Source organism: Stenella coeruleoalba (genome assembly GCF_951394435.1).
Source record: "Stenella coeruleoalba genome assembly, chromosome: 2".
Lineage (NCBI taxonomy): Eukaryota > Metazoa > Chordata > Mammalia > Artiodactyla > Delphinidae > Stenella > Stenella coeruleoalba.
In genome coordinates, this window is record NC_137147.1 from 22,226,761 (window position 1) to 22,243,069 (window position 16,309).

Sequence of the window (16,309 nt, forward strand, 5' to 3'; positions counted from 1 at the left end):
GAGAGGGTGGGGGAGGGAGAGAGAGAGAAGGAGGGAGAGAGGTGGGGGCGGGAGGGAGATACCTGAATCCTCCTCTCTTTGAGGTTTTTGGCTTTCTCAATCACATGAAAGCTACTTGCCTAGGGAGTCTTAAGAAAAAGATCATAGTAAAGCCGGCTATGAATCAGTTCAAATAACTGGTCAGCTTTTTAAGTCCCAAAGGATATTTAGCCAGGTCAAACTTGTGAATTCCTTTGAGCAACTCTCTGGACTGATCCCATCAGTAGCTGTCATGAGATCTGTAGTATCCAAACTGTAATTCCCTTTCCATCTTAGCTTTGAAGACCACGAGTGAACAAGTTAAACTAGAGCTTTGGCTGGTGATCCATAGAGTCGGTATGGCACCCCAGACTAAAGTTGCGTTGTCTTAAAACAAGAGATGAACAATTAGCATATTCTTGGCGATGAGTAAAAGACAGTAGGGAAAGTTAAAAATTCAGGTACATCAAAAGCATCATACGAGTCTTGCCAGCATGAGACCAGTAAGTACTAAAGAAGTGTTATATCTACAGGTGGAAAATATTAAATTACTATTCTTGTACTTTTCTTTCTTGTGCCCTCAAAAGTTTTGGCAGAGATATGACTATAGGCTGCTGCCCTTGCTGTACAAAAAAAAAAAGAGAGAGAGATTAATTTAGGATAAAAATCAGGACCTGGACTCAAGGAGTTGGGACTGGCTGAGCAAATGTTAGTTTTTCAGTGAAACAACTTCTACAAGCTGGAATTAAATTGATTTGATGGCTCTGAAGCTAACACCTTTGGGTGATCTTTTTAAAGGATCTTTTGAAATGTGTATTTGTGGTAGAGATATGAGGTTCACAATAGTATTTGAAAAAAAATTTAGGCATATCAAAAAAGAAATTTCATTAGAATATTTCCAGCCTTTTTAAAATTAATCTTGCATCACCTTCCATTATGGCGGAACACTGAATAAAGTGTTTCTCAAGCATCCAACTTTAAGTGCTAGTTAAGACTTTTGCCAAAACATCCATTTATTTTCCTAGCTTGGGGGAACTGAACTAGCAAATGGATGTCACTTTTAAGCACGCAAGTGTCTTTTTGGTGCACGCTAAATGAAAGAGTTTAAAAGAAAAAGAAACTTCCATTCACATAAAACTCTTTCTTGCTAATATCCCAGAGCTAAGAGTTGCTTGTAAGTTTGGCGGAGGTGAGGAGGGTGGAGAAATATCTCTGGCATTCAGCTTTAGGTTGGACAAGCCACATTAACTCTACAATTTTATTATAACATATTTTTTCTTTCCTGGATTTACAATCCCTTCAACATTTGCTTTGACCAGTGACCTCTGCTAGGGATTTCCCCAGGTGTGTATAATAATTTGGAAGACTACACAGTTCAGAAGTCTTCTGTGTTTCTTATCTGTATGTCATTTGCTTGTACTGGCCTACCCGTGTTATGATCAGAGGAGATTGTATTTTTCCAACCTCAAAGAATGTGTTTTATTAACTCCTTTTCAAATTCTTCTCACTCAGTGAACGTTTCAGAAGGAAAATGCTCAGATTCAGGTGAAGGGAGTCATACCAAATACTTGCCAGACCACAAAAACTTCAGCTGCCTGGGCTTAAGGCTGATTTCAGTCACTGAGGAATCTGGGGATGAAAACACTGTTTGTAGTGAACTTGCAGAAATTCTGCAAATGTCACTAGGACAGGGATCAGGTCTGTCACCCATTCAGCCGAAGAGCCATCTGTCTACTTTAATGACTTTTTCATCTCTTTATCATGATTGTTTACATTGTTAGGCCCCCTAATAATTTACAGGCTCCAGGATTAGAGTTCTTTTCCTGGAGTCATTAAAGTTCTGCCCTGATAATGGGCTTAGGGGAAAATGGTTTGCTCTGTTTTGTTTTTCTCTTAAATGTGCTTTGGTCTTCATGCCCTAACTCAGTGGTTCTCAAAGGTGAGTGTGCATCAGAATCACTGGGTTATTAGACTGTGGCTTGTTGACATCCCCTCCTCCCCCGCCTGCCTCAACACACACGCGTGTGCGCGCGCGCGCACACACACACACACACACACACACACACACACACACACACAGTTTCTGGCTCAGTAGGTCTAGGGAGGGGCCTGCTAATTTGTGTTTCCAAATAGTTCCCAGGTGTTGCTGTTGCTGGTGGTCCCAGGACCACATTTTGAGAACCATTGCTCTAACCAGCCATCAATTCCCATTCCCAGAACATTCTGTTTTTTGTTGTTCACAGGCAGTATATTTCTCTTTTTTCTCTTTTGACACCGTTTTCAAATCTGATGCTAAATATGCCAAACATACTTAAGCCTTACCATCTAACATAATAACATTCCAAATAGTTTTCCTTTCACATTATTCACCTGGGCATCATAGTGATGCAACTAGTTACCTAAGGATGGCTTGACATCTTCACCTATCACAACCACACTTTGGAATTATGCAAACTCAGACAAGGATGAATCAAGGGTCATTGTAGAATTCTGTGCTGGGCTACAAGCTTATTTCTGTTCCGTGATGGAGTTCCTTGCCCCACTGGTATTGTTTGCTCATTAACCCAGCCCCCAACTATCATATATCCCTGAATACTTATCTTGGAAAACAGAAGTGTATGTTTTCATACAGTGATGGATTTATTGTTTTAAAGGTATTTTCAAATCAGTTATGCCTAGGTTGTTTGGGAGATCTCAAAGTAGATAATCCAAGTTGGTCATCACCAAGAGGCAAGAGGTGTAAATACAACCCATGCTAAGTGTCATATAAATGCCAAGGAAGCAGTTTATCTTGTTAAATTCCACCAAGAGCATGTGACACAGTGGCTGCAGACCTGTCCACAGTGGCCTGGGGAGACATGCCGGCACTTTGAGGATCCTGACTCTATCCCCACCCGTGGGAAAACCTTGCATGTGATCAAAGCTACAATTATAATGGGACCTGACAAAGTAATTGAGAGAGGCAGCCGCTGTTGCAATGTTCGGGATGAATTCAATGGATTTTCTTCCCTGTCTTCAGCAGCATTCGGCAGCTTCTTTGGTCACCAGCTACGTCGTTTGGCAGCAGCCTCAAGTGCTCACAACTGCACAGAGCCAGGAGCATGCTGAACAGGGATGTTCCAGTTTAAAAAGACAGAGCTTCAAACAAAGGTAGGCTTTTATCTCGGGTAAGATCCTTTCAACTGCACAAAATCTCATGCCTGACCACATGCCGTTCACCACTGCCACACTCACAGTGCTGGGCATATGTCCTCACTCCCTTATTCTTGAATCCTGGGGGGCTGGGGGGACTGGATGTCAGCATTTTGTCCTGAGTTTTCTATTTATTTAACTCTCTCCATGTCCTATTTGCCACTTTGCTTCTCTTTACCACTTTTCAGCACCTATCCCCTCCTTCACTTTGGGCCCATGTTTTATTAAGATGATTATTTTTGGCGGATGGTTTGGTTCTCTGAATGTAATATTCAGTGTTTTCTTTTCATGGGAGAAAACTCATAGTATTGCAGGCTTCACATGGAATACAGAGTATGCCTAGCTTTGCCTCGCTCTGTCTGTCCACAGTTCATAGGGGAAGTAGCTGCGTACAAAGTGTGGTGATACTTCTCCTTCATTGCACTTGTCACGGTTAATAGTTGAGTATGTTTGAGTGATTGATTGATATCTGTCTTCCTCAGTGCACATAGGCCACTGTGAAGACAATGACTACCTGTTTTGACCACTATTGTGTCTCTAATACCTTTCATAGTGACTGGTATACAGCAGATACACAGTAGTATTTATTGTGGGACAGGAAAGAATATATATCAAGTGTACTAGCTGAGTCATGGGCAGTCCTTAGCTGGTCTTAACTATACTTTGGAAATGGTGCTCTGCTTTGGAAAGAATTGTGCAGAGAGACCTAAGTTTTATTAATGAGCTTGTGGTTTGGTTTGTTGTTTTAGTTTATTTTGAGACATTCAAGTGATGGTATTGTTGGGTAGAAATAGACAAACAGTGTATCGCAATAAGGAGAAATATGGATTATGGTGAATTCTATAAACTTTCTATTTTAGCAGCTAGCTACTGGAATGTACAGATTGCTAGAGCTTTGTATTAAGTTTCTCAAAACTTTGTGCTAGTTTTTTGAGGGTTGCCATAACAAAGTACTGCAAACTGGGTGACTTAAACAACAGAGATTTATTACCTGGAGTCTAGGAGTCCGAGATCAGGGTGTCCACATGGTTGGTTCCTTCAGAGGGCTGGGAGGGAGGAACCTCTTCATGCCTCTCTCCTAGCTTCTGGTGGTTCCTGACAATCTTTGGCATTCCTTGGCTTTTAGAGGCATCACCTTGGTCTCTGTCTTCATGTCCGCATGTTGTTCGCCCTGTGTATCTGCGTCTTCTTATACGGATACCAGTTACACTGGATTGGGGCCCATCCTACTCCAGTATGACCTCATCTGAACTAATGACATCTGTAACATCCCTGTTTCTAAATAAGATCACTTTCTGAGATACTGGGGTTACGACTTTAATATACGACTTTTTTGGTGGACTCAGTTAAACCATAACATGATCCAGTCAGATAGAGCTAGTGAGCAAAAGATGCATCTGCTCAGCCAGAATCATCGCACCCAGAAGCACCTCTCCACGCTCCCTGCCACCTCCTTTCAGCGGCAGGGTTTCGACCTTTTCTCCAGTGCAGGGTCAGGATAATCTTGGCTTGGCCATTAACTTGGATTTAACTAGTTGAACCTGTTGCAGAGTGCCAGCCAGCAGGTGGGTTACCAGCTGGCACTCCTCTCTGTGCCATCTCCAGTGGTAGTTAGGGACACTGCCTGAGACAGTAGAAGATTTCTGATGTCGGCAAAAAGTTCAAAAACCCCTCTCCTCCTCGCTGTCGCTTGTGAAGCAGTCCCCTCTGCTCCCCCAGTGGTGTGAAGAAGGCAAGAGAAGCATCTAGGGCAGTCTCTGCTATTGGCTAGTGAGGACCCTGGCGTCAGTTGATGAGCACTGATCTGTTCTGACAGAAGAGTTCCTATGCAAAAAAAAAAAAAAAGGAAAAATCAAATCTAGGGTTATGAAATACACCGAAACCATCAGGCACAAATATTTTACTTCACTGTAGTAAAGGGGGAAGGTACTGTTTGACTTCTGGCTGAATGTCCATGAGAAAGACCAATATTTAATCTCGTCTCTGGCTTGTTACCAAGTGAACATGTTACATCACTTGTAGCTTCCAGGTGTTTAAAAGAGGAACTGGCTGAGATACAAGGGCTTCCCAAATTGTAAAATTCACAGTGAGTCAGTTGTCCCTGTTGACGCAGCCTGTGCTCTAGGGTTCGTCCGTCAGCAATGCAGTCATTGCCCTTGGTTTGGGACGAACCAGAGAGAGAGAGGCCGCTGAGCAAAGTTACAGCAAGGGGCCAGCACCATGGCAGTTTGTCCCACGATACGTTAGTGGCAGGGGTGGAACTTGAATGTGGATTTCTTGCCAAATGGGGCAGAATGCTCTTTAATGAAAAATATCATTTCATGAAGGAAGTGAGAGAAGGTCAGGGATAAAACAAAATAGGAAACAAAAACTCGTAAGTGGTGTAAGTGACAAGCCTGACAAAGAGTCACAAAATGTGGCCCTGCTTCTGGTCCTGACTACCTTTGTGATCCTAAACCAGTCTCCCCAACACAATAGGCCTCATTTTTTCTCACTTGGTAGTGGGGGGTGATGGCATAGCTCATTTCTAAGGGAGTTTTAGGATAAAAATTCCATAAAATTGTCATTTCGAGCCAATCTAGAGTCTAGATTCCTTATATCTTTAGTTTGCTGGCTCTATCGCCATAATCTTAATGTTTTATATATTTAGTTTAAACCTCCATCTAGTTGGTTATTGTCCTTTTGTGTATAATATTTTAAAATTTCCTTGACTTCCATGGTTTTAGGGTATCAGTGCCACAAGGTATACCCTAAAACTATTTTGTAAAAAACAAACGACCAAAATTTTAGGGGCTTCCCTGGTGGCGCAGTGGTTGAGAGTCCGCCTGCCGATGCAGGGGACATGGGTTCGTGCCCCTGTCCGGGAAGATCCCACATGCCGCGGAGCGGCTGGGCCCGTGAGCCATGGCCGCTGAGCCTGCGCGTCCGGAGCCTGTGCTCCGCAACGGGAGAGGTCACAACAGCGAGAGGCCTGCGTACCGCAAAAAAAAAAAAAAAAAAAAATGAGGCCCTTGTAGTATATAGAAGATCCTGTCCCCAGCTCAGCAAATTATAGTTCCGAGGATGATGGGACATAAGCATATAAGGAGAGAGGAAGCTCCTATGAAAGATGGGCTTTAAGCCATATTCTGTGCATTTAAATCCCCAGTATATGGATTTGATGGCATTTGGAAGAACCGTAAGATCCTACCCAGTGAGGATCCGATTGCTTCGAGGCCGTTTTGGACTAGCAATCCGTGTGGCAGGAACTTAGCTCAGGTGAGAAATTGCTCCCACTCCGAAGGCTCTCACAGAGTTCTAGTGAGCAGCCTCCGCAGTGCTCTTGTGTTGGCGCAGCTTTGTGATGCTGAGTCAGTCGATTATACTGCGATGGTGGGAAGCCGTGTTGGATGGTGGTGAGGCTTCTCGAAGGGCAGTGGTTGTTCTAAAATACTATTTCCATTTCCCACAGCTGTGTGACCCCGGGAGAGTTTTTTAATATTCCAAAGTCTCAGTTTCCTTACCCGTAAATTGTGATGGATCTCAGTACTTATTTCAGTTTTCTTTTGCATGTGAGGATTAAACGAGACAATAAATGTAAAGTGCTCAGTGAGGGGCACACAGTAAGTGCGTAATAGATAGTAATTATGATCATTTTTATACTCGTTTTGATGTCCTCCCTTTTGGGGAAACTGACTCCATTACAATAATGGATTCAGAACCTAGTGACTTGCCATCACTGTGGAACAATTTTCTCCTTGATTGGTGACTGATCACAAAGTTCCAAGTATACAAGGACCTAACATCATCCTATAGATCCAAATCCGAAGGAAAAGCAAACAAACGCCCCTGAGGTAACGCATGGGTGTGGTGATGGTGTTGCTGTCTTAGGAGCACCCAATCCATTACAAGTCTGAACAATGTGATCCTTGCTCTGGGCAGAAAACACACAGCAAGGAAGTGTCTGTTTCGTAAGAAGACAATTCAGACTTGTTTTTCAGGGCCTTCCGTAATCCTAAATTTCTTAGCTGCTGCTGCAGCAGCAAGAATTATTGAACATGGCACCCAGATATTGTGGGAAAACAAAAATGAAAAAGAAAAGGCAGTTTGCAGCCACAAGGTGAAAAATTAGAAACGTGGTAGGAGAAGAACACAAGACATGGAAAAAACGTGAATGAAGGTAAGGATATATCCCTAAGATGTGGAAATATGGCAATGACTTCAAAAGGCCACCCCATCTGAGTAAATGTCTCACCCCTCCTTGTCCATCTCCAATAACAGGGTACTCCATGTCTTCTGAAGCATCCCACCCACCCTCTCTAGGGACTAGCTGGGTATAACTTTGTAGAGGCAATAGTGAGGAGAAAAAAAACCCAAGGCTTTCTTTACTCTAACCTTAGTCTGGGTCCTGGCTCCCTTGTTTCACGTTTCTAAACTTCAGATGTAAAATAAGGACAATGTATAAATGATCATCATGAGAGTACCTACTTCCTGGGTCTTGTAGAGATTTCATGAGATAATACATATAACATATAGCGCGATGTCTGGCATATAACGAACAGTACTGGAACCAACTGAGCGTTCAATTAATTTTATTGTGATTATTGAGCAGACTGTCTGGCTCCAACATTCTAATCTTGAACAATTGACTTTATTTCTCTGTACTTGTATTGTCTCCTCTGCAAATGAGGATTTTAGGAGCATTTATCTCATGACATTGTTGAGAAAAATTAGATGACTCGACATAAGTAAAGCTCTTAGAAGAGTGCCTGGCACATAGAGGGGATCATTCAGTGTTAGTCATTATAGATGAAGGAGTGCTACCAGTTCTGACCAGTTGCTACTTCTTTTTTCAGTCTTTTTGTTTAATGAGTATTTCTCTCAAGCAGAACTCCTCTGCCTTTCCTAGCTCTCCCTCTTCACGGGAACTCTTTCAGAGTAGGATCTAATTGAAGCCAAAATAGTAGGTTTAAACTTTTAGGGGCCACCAGGGCTCACACTGCTCCTGTGACTTCCAGGAGTAGGAGTGGATGAGAATAAATTCATTTCCAGGGACAGATGAAGGAACAAGCCACAGAGAAGGCCTGAGGGAGAGGTAGGTCAGTATGTTCAGCATGGCACACGGAGAACTTGAAGTACTTGGAGAAGTGGAGGCCCAGGATGGGGATGAGACAAAGTGGTTTGTTTGGGAGGCTGGCAACGTGGCAGATGTGTGAATGGCTCCGAACGTGGAGAGCTGGCTCTGCCAGGCGCCGCTTGCCTTTCATAAGCATGAAATCCACTTGGGTAACATTTGTTACATACCCTTCTGAATCCACAGCTTGTTCTTTACAAGTTTTTGGCAAAAAGTGGTGTTCACTGGTCATACCCAACCTATTCTATATTTATTCTGAGTGCACAGGACTAATGAGATAATTATACCCTGGGGCTTAACTGGTTGAAATCTGTAAATCTCCTAGAAGTGTAATTATCTAGTCTTAATCCTTTTTTTTCCAATATTGCGTAAATCTCATTAGTACCTATTTTTTAAATTATTCATGGTATGGAAAAAATTGCTTTTTTGTCATTGAAAGAAGAGTTGGCAGGGGAAGACTGAGATGTGTTTGAGCTATTTGGTTTTATCTCCTTGATGAAATAAAGGAATGCGCCCCCAAGTGTAGGAGATTCTCTTAGCAGTCGGTTCTGTTCGTTCAGCCTTTTGCTTTTACAGCAAGGACTCTCTGTGAAGGGCTGCCGCACTGGTGTGAGGCTGGAAAACTGCAGAGTGAGGACTCAGCCAGTCTTGATCTTGACTCTTATCTAAGAATGGTTCCTAGGAATTGTGGACCCATGCGCCATCATAGGAATGAGAACCCTGTAGAGAGCTAAATTAAGTCTCATGCAGGCTCTGCAGACAACGCCGTGGCCCTTTGCCTGAAACATCAGTCTAGACTGGACAGCAACCACATAAGATTCATATGTTTATATACTAAGAATTGTGGTGACTGGAGATTATGAAAATGTTTTTTTTTTTTTTTCCAGAATTTACTTAATCTAGTGATTTTTCTAGGCAGAGATAACATGAGCACTAATGGAACTTTCATGACGTTCCCAGTTTATTTAATCGTTTTTTTGATTCATGACACACGATACAATTTCATAGCATATGAAGTGGTCCTATAAATTTCTCTGAAGTTTCCAAAGTACTTATTTTGGGTTGCTGCAAATAAAATTGCTTGAAACTGCGACCCCTAACTACAGTGTGGGATGGGGCAGGACAGTGTTTACCTGTTTTGTGGGTGTGTGTATATCTATATGTGACCCGCACTCCTTCTTGCACGTTCCATTTAATGTAGTGTAGAAAAGAGCCCTATTAGAGAAGCAGAAGATCAGGATTCTCCTTCTGTCACTGCCACCAGCCAGTATTCTGTGGTGTGTGGGCCACTTAACTTCTCTGAACCTTAGAACAGAGAGGTGCAGACCTCACGACCTCCGGATTACACGCGAGCTGTCTGTGGACAGCAGCAAACCATGGCCTCAGCCTTGAGAGGACTGCTAGAGCCATGGCCTGTTCGGCTGAGCAGTCAAGGGGGTTGACAAGCAAGGCAGTGGGGAGGGGAACTTTCCCATGGGGTAAAGAAGGAGAGAAGCTGGGGGTAAGGAGGCAGGCTTTGTCCTTTGCTCTCCGAATGTCCTAACCTCCCCATTCTAAGGAGTAGGGCTAACACTAGAGAAGCTGGCTTTGCCTTTTCGCCTTTCCTACTTCTGCTCCATCCCAGCTCCTTCAGGAAAGGGGATGCAAGCCCTCTATAACTCCCTATATGATTCACCCTTAAAAGGCATCGCTCTAAGGTCCTTATGCTAAAGGACCAAATACATTTGCATCAAGTCTGAATCTGCATTCTTTATTCATGTCATATCTTCATATGTTAGACACGTAGATAAAAATTATAGTCTCCCAAACTTCCAAACTCTGTAAGTTTTTAAAACCTTGAAGTCTTGCAAGCTAAATATCTGGATAACAATTTAAAATTTCACTTTTTATTTGACTAGTTGGGTCAATAGGTATAACCTTCTTAGATCCAGCCTTTATTCAGTGACACATTAGTAGTGTATAACAAGTCTTAGCGGACTTAAAAACATTTTCCCTATAACACTTTGTCTATAATGATCTTAAAGTGATTTAGACTTTCTACCTTAATGTACTACAAGTACTAAATGAAGTGTGCTCATCTCCATCGGTTGCGGACGGAAGGCATCTTTATTTTCCACTCCCCGAATCCTCCTCCATTCTTTAAACCCATTGTCTCTCTACATAGCCTCTTTTGTAAAGGACCTTAAATAACTCTAGGACAGCTCTTTCTCATGTGCTGCGGACCATATGTAGTACTTGGGAAACTTGTATGCGTCCTTGATTCTGCCATCAGTGGAAGAACAGTTTGCGCTCAGTACAGCCTTCAAATCACACTATAGGCAGCTTTAGTCAGCGTCTTGCCTAGAGATTTTTTTGAGTATGTGTCTTGCATCAGACCCTGTACCTCCAAAACTCTAAAAGGATACAGGCCAAGCTCCCCAAGTAGTTCTCTTGAAACGTCTTTCATTTGACTTGAAGTAAAGAGGGAGTACGACGCACCATTGGCAGGGTAAGGGCATGTGGAGAGGGAAGTGCACAAAATACCAACAGATCCTCCAAACTAATTGTCTCTCTCTCTCCTTTCCTCTTTAACCACCATCCTTGTATTCTCTCGAGGAGGGGGTGGGGCTAAGATTGCAAAATCACCTTCTGTCCCTGTCCCTCTCTTTTGCAAGTACTGTATAGGTGGTCTGACACCTCGACTTGTGCATATTTATTTTATTTTGTATAAATATGTATTATATACTATTACATAGGCCTGCAAGCTCCTTAAAGGCAGAGGCTTTTGTTATGCATTCCTATACTCTTTATAATACCTGACGCAGGCCCCACGTAGCAGGTGCCCAGTTTCTGTGTGCTGAGTGAATGCGGGCTGCCTGCTTCGTGAAGAGCGACCAGTTTCTGTTAAACTGCACACTTTCAAGTTACCCTTCTGCATTCTGCTTCTCATGTAAGTACTGTTATTAAACTTCTAAATACTTAACAGAAGGCTGTTTTTTGGCAGTGAATGAACTCCTTTTGTCTTCTGTCCCGTGAATATCCTAACCACTTTGTCACTTTGATCTAGGGGGCATTTCATCCTCAGAAATGCAAAGGAGTTGGCGACTGCACAAAATGTGTCCTATTTCCTATTGCTGTAAAATCCACTGCTCTTGAGCCTTTGCCCGCCCCCTTTCATGATAATGTGTAAGCCACTAAATTGCAGTTACTGGCTGTGGCCATGGCCATCAAAAATCGTGAATGCCATGTAGATTTGAGGCTTGCTCCACTAAAGAGTCCACAATGGCTTTACTGTAACTGGGTTAACTAGAACTTGGCAAACAGCAATCCAAGGAGGGTGATACCAAGCCCCCTCCCCCTTCCAGGATGCTGGCCTGATCTTCTTGTATTTGTGCAACTGGCCCATCCAGAGACCCACTAAAGCTGGGAGGAGGGCCCCGGTGAGGGCGAATCTCTCTGGGTCAGGTTGTCCTTTTGCAGCTCTTTTCACACAGCTTCTCTTCCTGCAATGCGAAGTAGGTTAGAGGATAGCTTGTTTTCTTTTGCTATTTGAAATACAGCATTTAGGGTCATGCTCTGAATAATTTGTGCTTGTTACAAATGACTGTCATCCTCTTGAAGCAATAACAAAGAACTACATTTAAATTAAATTTAGCCAAGCAAGAGCTTCTCCACAAAATCAGTGGAGCCAGGCATTTTTCAAAGAGTTATTTTGATTTTTTAAAATCTGTAATATTGTAGGGCATAAATCAGCAAAGATATCCCAGAATCTAAAAAGAGCTGGGCCATAGTTCATAATGCTTTAAAAGTATTTGGTAATATTTGGGATGGCAGGAAAAGGTAAGATAAAATAATAGATGCAATCATCTTTAATATCACTTATTTTTGTATTTGGCGAACTTTGTTCTTCCTCAATATCCTAGTTTAAAATTTCAAGGGTGGATTTTTGAAAGACACCTTTATTTATTTATTAAGTCTGGAAGACTTCAAGAGACCAAAGCCATGTCAAATATAGTTTTTAAAAGTTAATTTACATAAATGTATTCCTATACCCATACACGGTTGTGGTCTTCTTACCACTATGGCATCAGTAGTGACCAGCAATTTGGTGGCCTCACGTGCTAGGTAGAGGACTGTTATGTCAATACATAGAAACATATCTATTTTTTTTTAAGAACTGTTTTTTTCAAAACAGTTTTGGGTTCATAGCAAAATTGATAGGAAGGTGCAGAAACTTCTCATATGCCCCTGAGCCCACACGTGCATAGTCTCCCTCATTATCAACATCCCCCACCAGATACAATATGTATTTTAAAAATATTCTTTCTTGCCAGCATCTGTATCGAACCCTACTTCAGTACTCAGACTATCCAATCTTTCCTTGAATATCTCAAAGCGGTTACACTTTCCAGTTCTTCAAGACCAAAACTTCTCCATTCTTTTCTCATACTAGACACATAAATATCTGGAGCTGCCAAGCTTTATCTTTTAAAGTCAAGAAAGAAATTTCCATCTGTTATTTTGATAATTTGCCTTATGGTTGCTCTGCTCCAATTAGGTACTAATCCTATGTAATAAACCTGGTAAGTAGGTTAATCATTAATACACACTGAGAAATTAAACTCCTCATATAGTTTCACCTTGTCTGTATGATAGACAACATCACCGTAGAAACATGTGCTGCTTTGTTTCTGCTTTGAAATCAAAGGAGGTTCTTAATTTTAGACAGTATGGCTACTCTGAGCAAAATCATTCTACCTGGATTTTGCCTTACCCTGAGCAGAGTATCTTTTTTATGCTTGCTGTTTTCTTGAATTGTGGCTTTTTGCATTGGTGTCACAAAAATCGCAATAGACATCCACTCCTTGCCTATTTGCTTTATGGCCACAAAGGCAATCCATCTTATTTCTATTAGATTATCCCTCTTTCCCTTACTTCTTTCCTTATACCCCGTAATAACCTCTCCCAGACCGCGCCTCCTCTAGCAACTTGGACCGTAAGGACCCTTGCTCTAAGTTAAGGGTGTTGTCTTCTACCGATTTTTGCTTTATTCCTTCAGGCTCTGAAGTATGTGTGAGCAAAGACCCCTTTTCATGACCCAAGAAGATGACATATGCTATTATTATTTATGCTCAGTTCAAGCTTCCTGAACCTTTTCTCTCTGCCAAAGTCAGTTACTTTCTACTAATACCAGCTTCACCCCTAGGGCTCCCTTCTGTCTTTGCTATTAATACTTTTCAGACTTTAATATTTTAGAGTCAGCAAGGTTAACTTCCTGAAGCCCATCTCCCAAAAATATAGCCATCCTGATCCCATCTTCAGAATTCTGATTGACTCAGTTGGTCTCAGATGGTACTTGGGAACCATTTCATAAACATGATTCTGAAGTGGTCACACTTTGACAGACACTCGTCCAGTTAGCCTTCTGGTTTCTGTCTGTTCTCTCTGTAGCAGTGCCACACTTGTTGCCTCACTATGGGTTAAGAGACACTGCTTGTTGTTGCTTCAGCAAAACTATGAATGGGGAGGGGAGAGTGGATGGGGAGGGTAATCGAGAGACAAATTTTCTAACAAACATTTGGATTCTGGAGAAGTTTCCCATATTACTGTCTTTCAGAAATGAGTAAATTTTTTTTTACAAAAAGACAAAATAGTGATGAGATGAAGCTGATTTATTTCATTCTAGAGCCATGATTAGATACGTGTCCCCATCCCCCACCCTTGTAATATTCTATCCAGAGTGACTCTGGCATGGTCAGGGAGGTTGTGATCTGTGGACCCATGTGCATGCCATTTGCTGCCAAAATACCTCAACCCTGACCTCAAAAACCCCATCTTCAATTGATAAGGCCACTGCTATTGAATTATTTCTTTGATATTTGTTCTTGGCACCCACAATTTAGGAATAACTTCTCTTCTGAATACTATAAAATTTATTGAATAAAATCCTGTTTTTGCATGTTCAAATGTTTGAATTTAATCCAATGGAATAATTACAGTATAGCCATTACTTCGGTGTCAAAAGAGTGGGAAGTTCTAATACCCATTCACTTAGATAATGCCAAATTTCCAAGGCAGAATGTTGTAAACTTTGGGAAAGCATCAGTAATTGAGCTTATTTAAGGGATTCTCGAGTTTTGATTGGTAATCTCATCTGGGTTTCTGCCTGTGTCTGTAGGCATGGGTTATATTCGAGAAGGGCATTTTGAGCTTAAGAGACAGCCCGACCAAGAGGATTAGACACCAGCAAAATGAGCTCACCTCTAAACCCCAACCTCTCAGGTGGATGGGTGGGCAGGTGGGGAGTTGGTATTTTAGAACTATTCTAAACAGATGTGGAAGATGCCCAGCCAAGCAAGGGAATGTACTATTTATAGCCCTTGACAATTAAGCTGCCCATCAGTGTTAAAGTGATCCAGCAAAGAAGGATCTCGGCAAGAGTTATGGGGCACCAGCTGAATGATGGGGATTTAGTCAGTATGACTCCAGCCTTCAATGGGCTAGCAAAATTAAGGGAGGAATCCCATAGAAGTGTTGCCTGGAGGATCTGAGAGTCATATCTTTCTTTCTTTGGCCTCCTAATGACTTCTAAACCAATCGCGAATTAGAGTCTCCACTAACCCAATATATTTTAGACCTTTTCTCCAAGCACGATGATGATAAGATTCATAAATTCTGCGAAAGTTAGGTTGAACATTTTCTGCTTTATATATCACTTCGCACTCAAGCATGGAATGGGCATTAAACCAGTACGACTTTGAGCCTATCCTAAATTTCTTTATGTCTTGAGCATTTAGTAGCAGTTAAATATTTTCTGGGTGATTCTCTGAACTTTCATACTATCCTCTCCATTACCTTTTTGGAATAGCAAGTTACATAGAGACAAACTATTTGTAAAGGTACAAGATATGAACCTGTATCAGGGTATAAGAGAAAAGCTCATGAACCAAATATGGGACATAAGGTCATAGTAGGGCTAACTAGAAGGCTGAATTAGTGATGAGTTGTATGAGTTACTGAAATAAAATTCCTTATCTTCCCCTAAAGATGGATTGATTCTCTTCTCTGGACTTAAAACCCTCCCATGTCTTCCCATTGCAAACTGTTTACCATGTTGGATGAGTTCCTGCATGCCCTGGCCCTGACAATCCTCTGGCCTCAGCTTCTTCCACTTTCTCAGACATGCTGGCTGAACTCCTTCCAGCCTCAAGGTCTTTGCACTTGCAGGTCCCTCTGCCTTCCCCAGATCTTTAATTAGCTCTTTCTTGACGATCAACTGTTGGCTTAAATGCTTTTTCCTCAGAGAGGCTTTCTTTGACCACCCCTTTGAGAGTCATACCTCTCTTTCAGTTACTTTCTATCATATCAGCCTCTTCTTAATTCCCACATAGCACATTACATGACTCACATATTTCATAGTATATACTTATATTTATCTTATTCCTTTGTCTATTGTCTGTCTTGTCCCCCTGACTGCTAGCTCCATCTGTGCAGGGGCCTTTTCCATGTTTTGTTATTGTTCTTCACTGCTGTATCCATAGAACACAAATAATGCCTAGCACTTGGTAGGTACCCAATAAATATTTGCTGAATAATTAATTGAAAGTGATCTAAACTCAACGAAGAGCTGGCTGGAAGTTGTGCACAGGGGTAGGAAGAGGGAGGAAGCTGAGAAAAGCATCTCATTGACATTTTCAATAATTCAGAATTCTCAGCTATAAAATGTATACATTACAACTGATTCATTTTGCAATATTACACTATTCATTCAAGAATAAGTATTTTGTAAATTTGGAATTCCTGAGTAAAGATTATAAGACTTGATAATCCCAAAAAGATGTGATGGAAGGGATAATATGAAGGTTCAGAGAATTACCTAGGAAATATATAACATACTAAATGCTAGTGATATAAAGACATTTAGGACAGGTTCAAAGTTGTATGGGTTTAATGTCCATTTCAATCTTGAGTTCAAGTGATCTATCTATCTATCATGTTCAGCTTTAC

The 16,309-nt window shown here is 41.6% G+C and overlaps 1 protein-coding gene across 5 annotated transcripts in view; it reads left to right on the forward strand.

The window, feature by feature from the left end:
- The window catches only part of DIO2 (iodothyronine deiodinase 2), a 253,391-nt gene that overhangs the window by 66,655 nt on the left and 170,427 nt on the right, over positions 1-16,309 (forward strand). For 4 of the 5 annotated variants that reach the window (XM_079914648.1, XM_079914645.1, XM_079914646.1 and 1 more), the window contains exon 2: positions 3,038-3,168. The gene's annotated coding sequence lies outside the window, so the exon portion shown is untranslated. The remainder of the gene's footprint in view (positions 1-3,037; positions 3,169-16,309) is intronic. The other variant, XM_079914649.1, reaches the window with a different exon arrangement.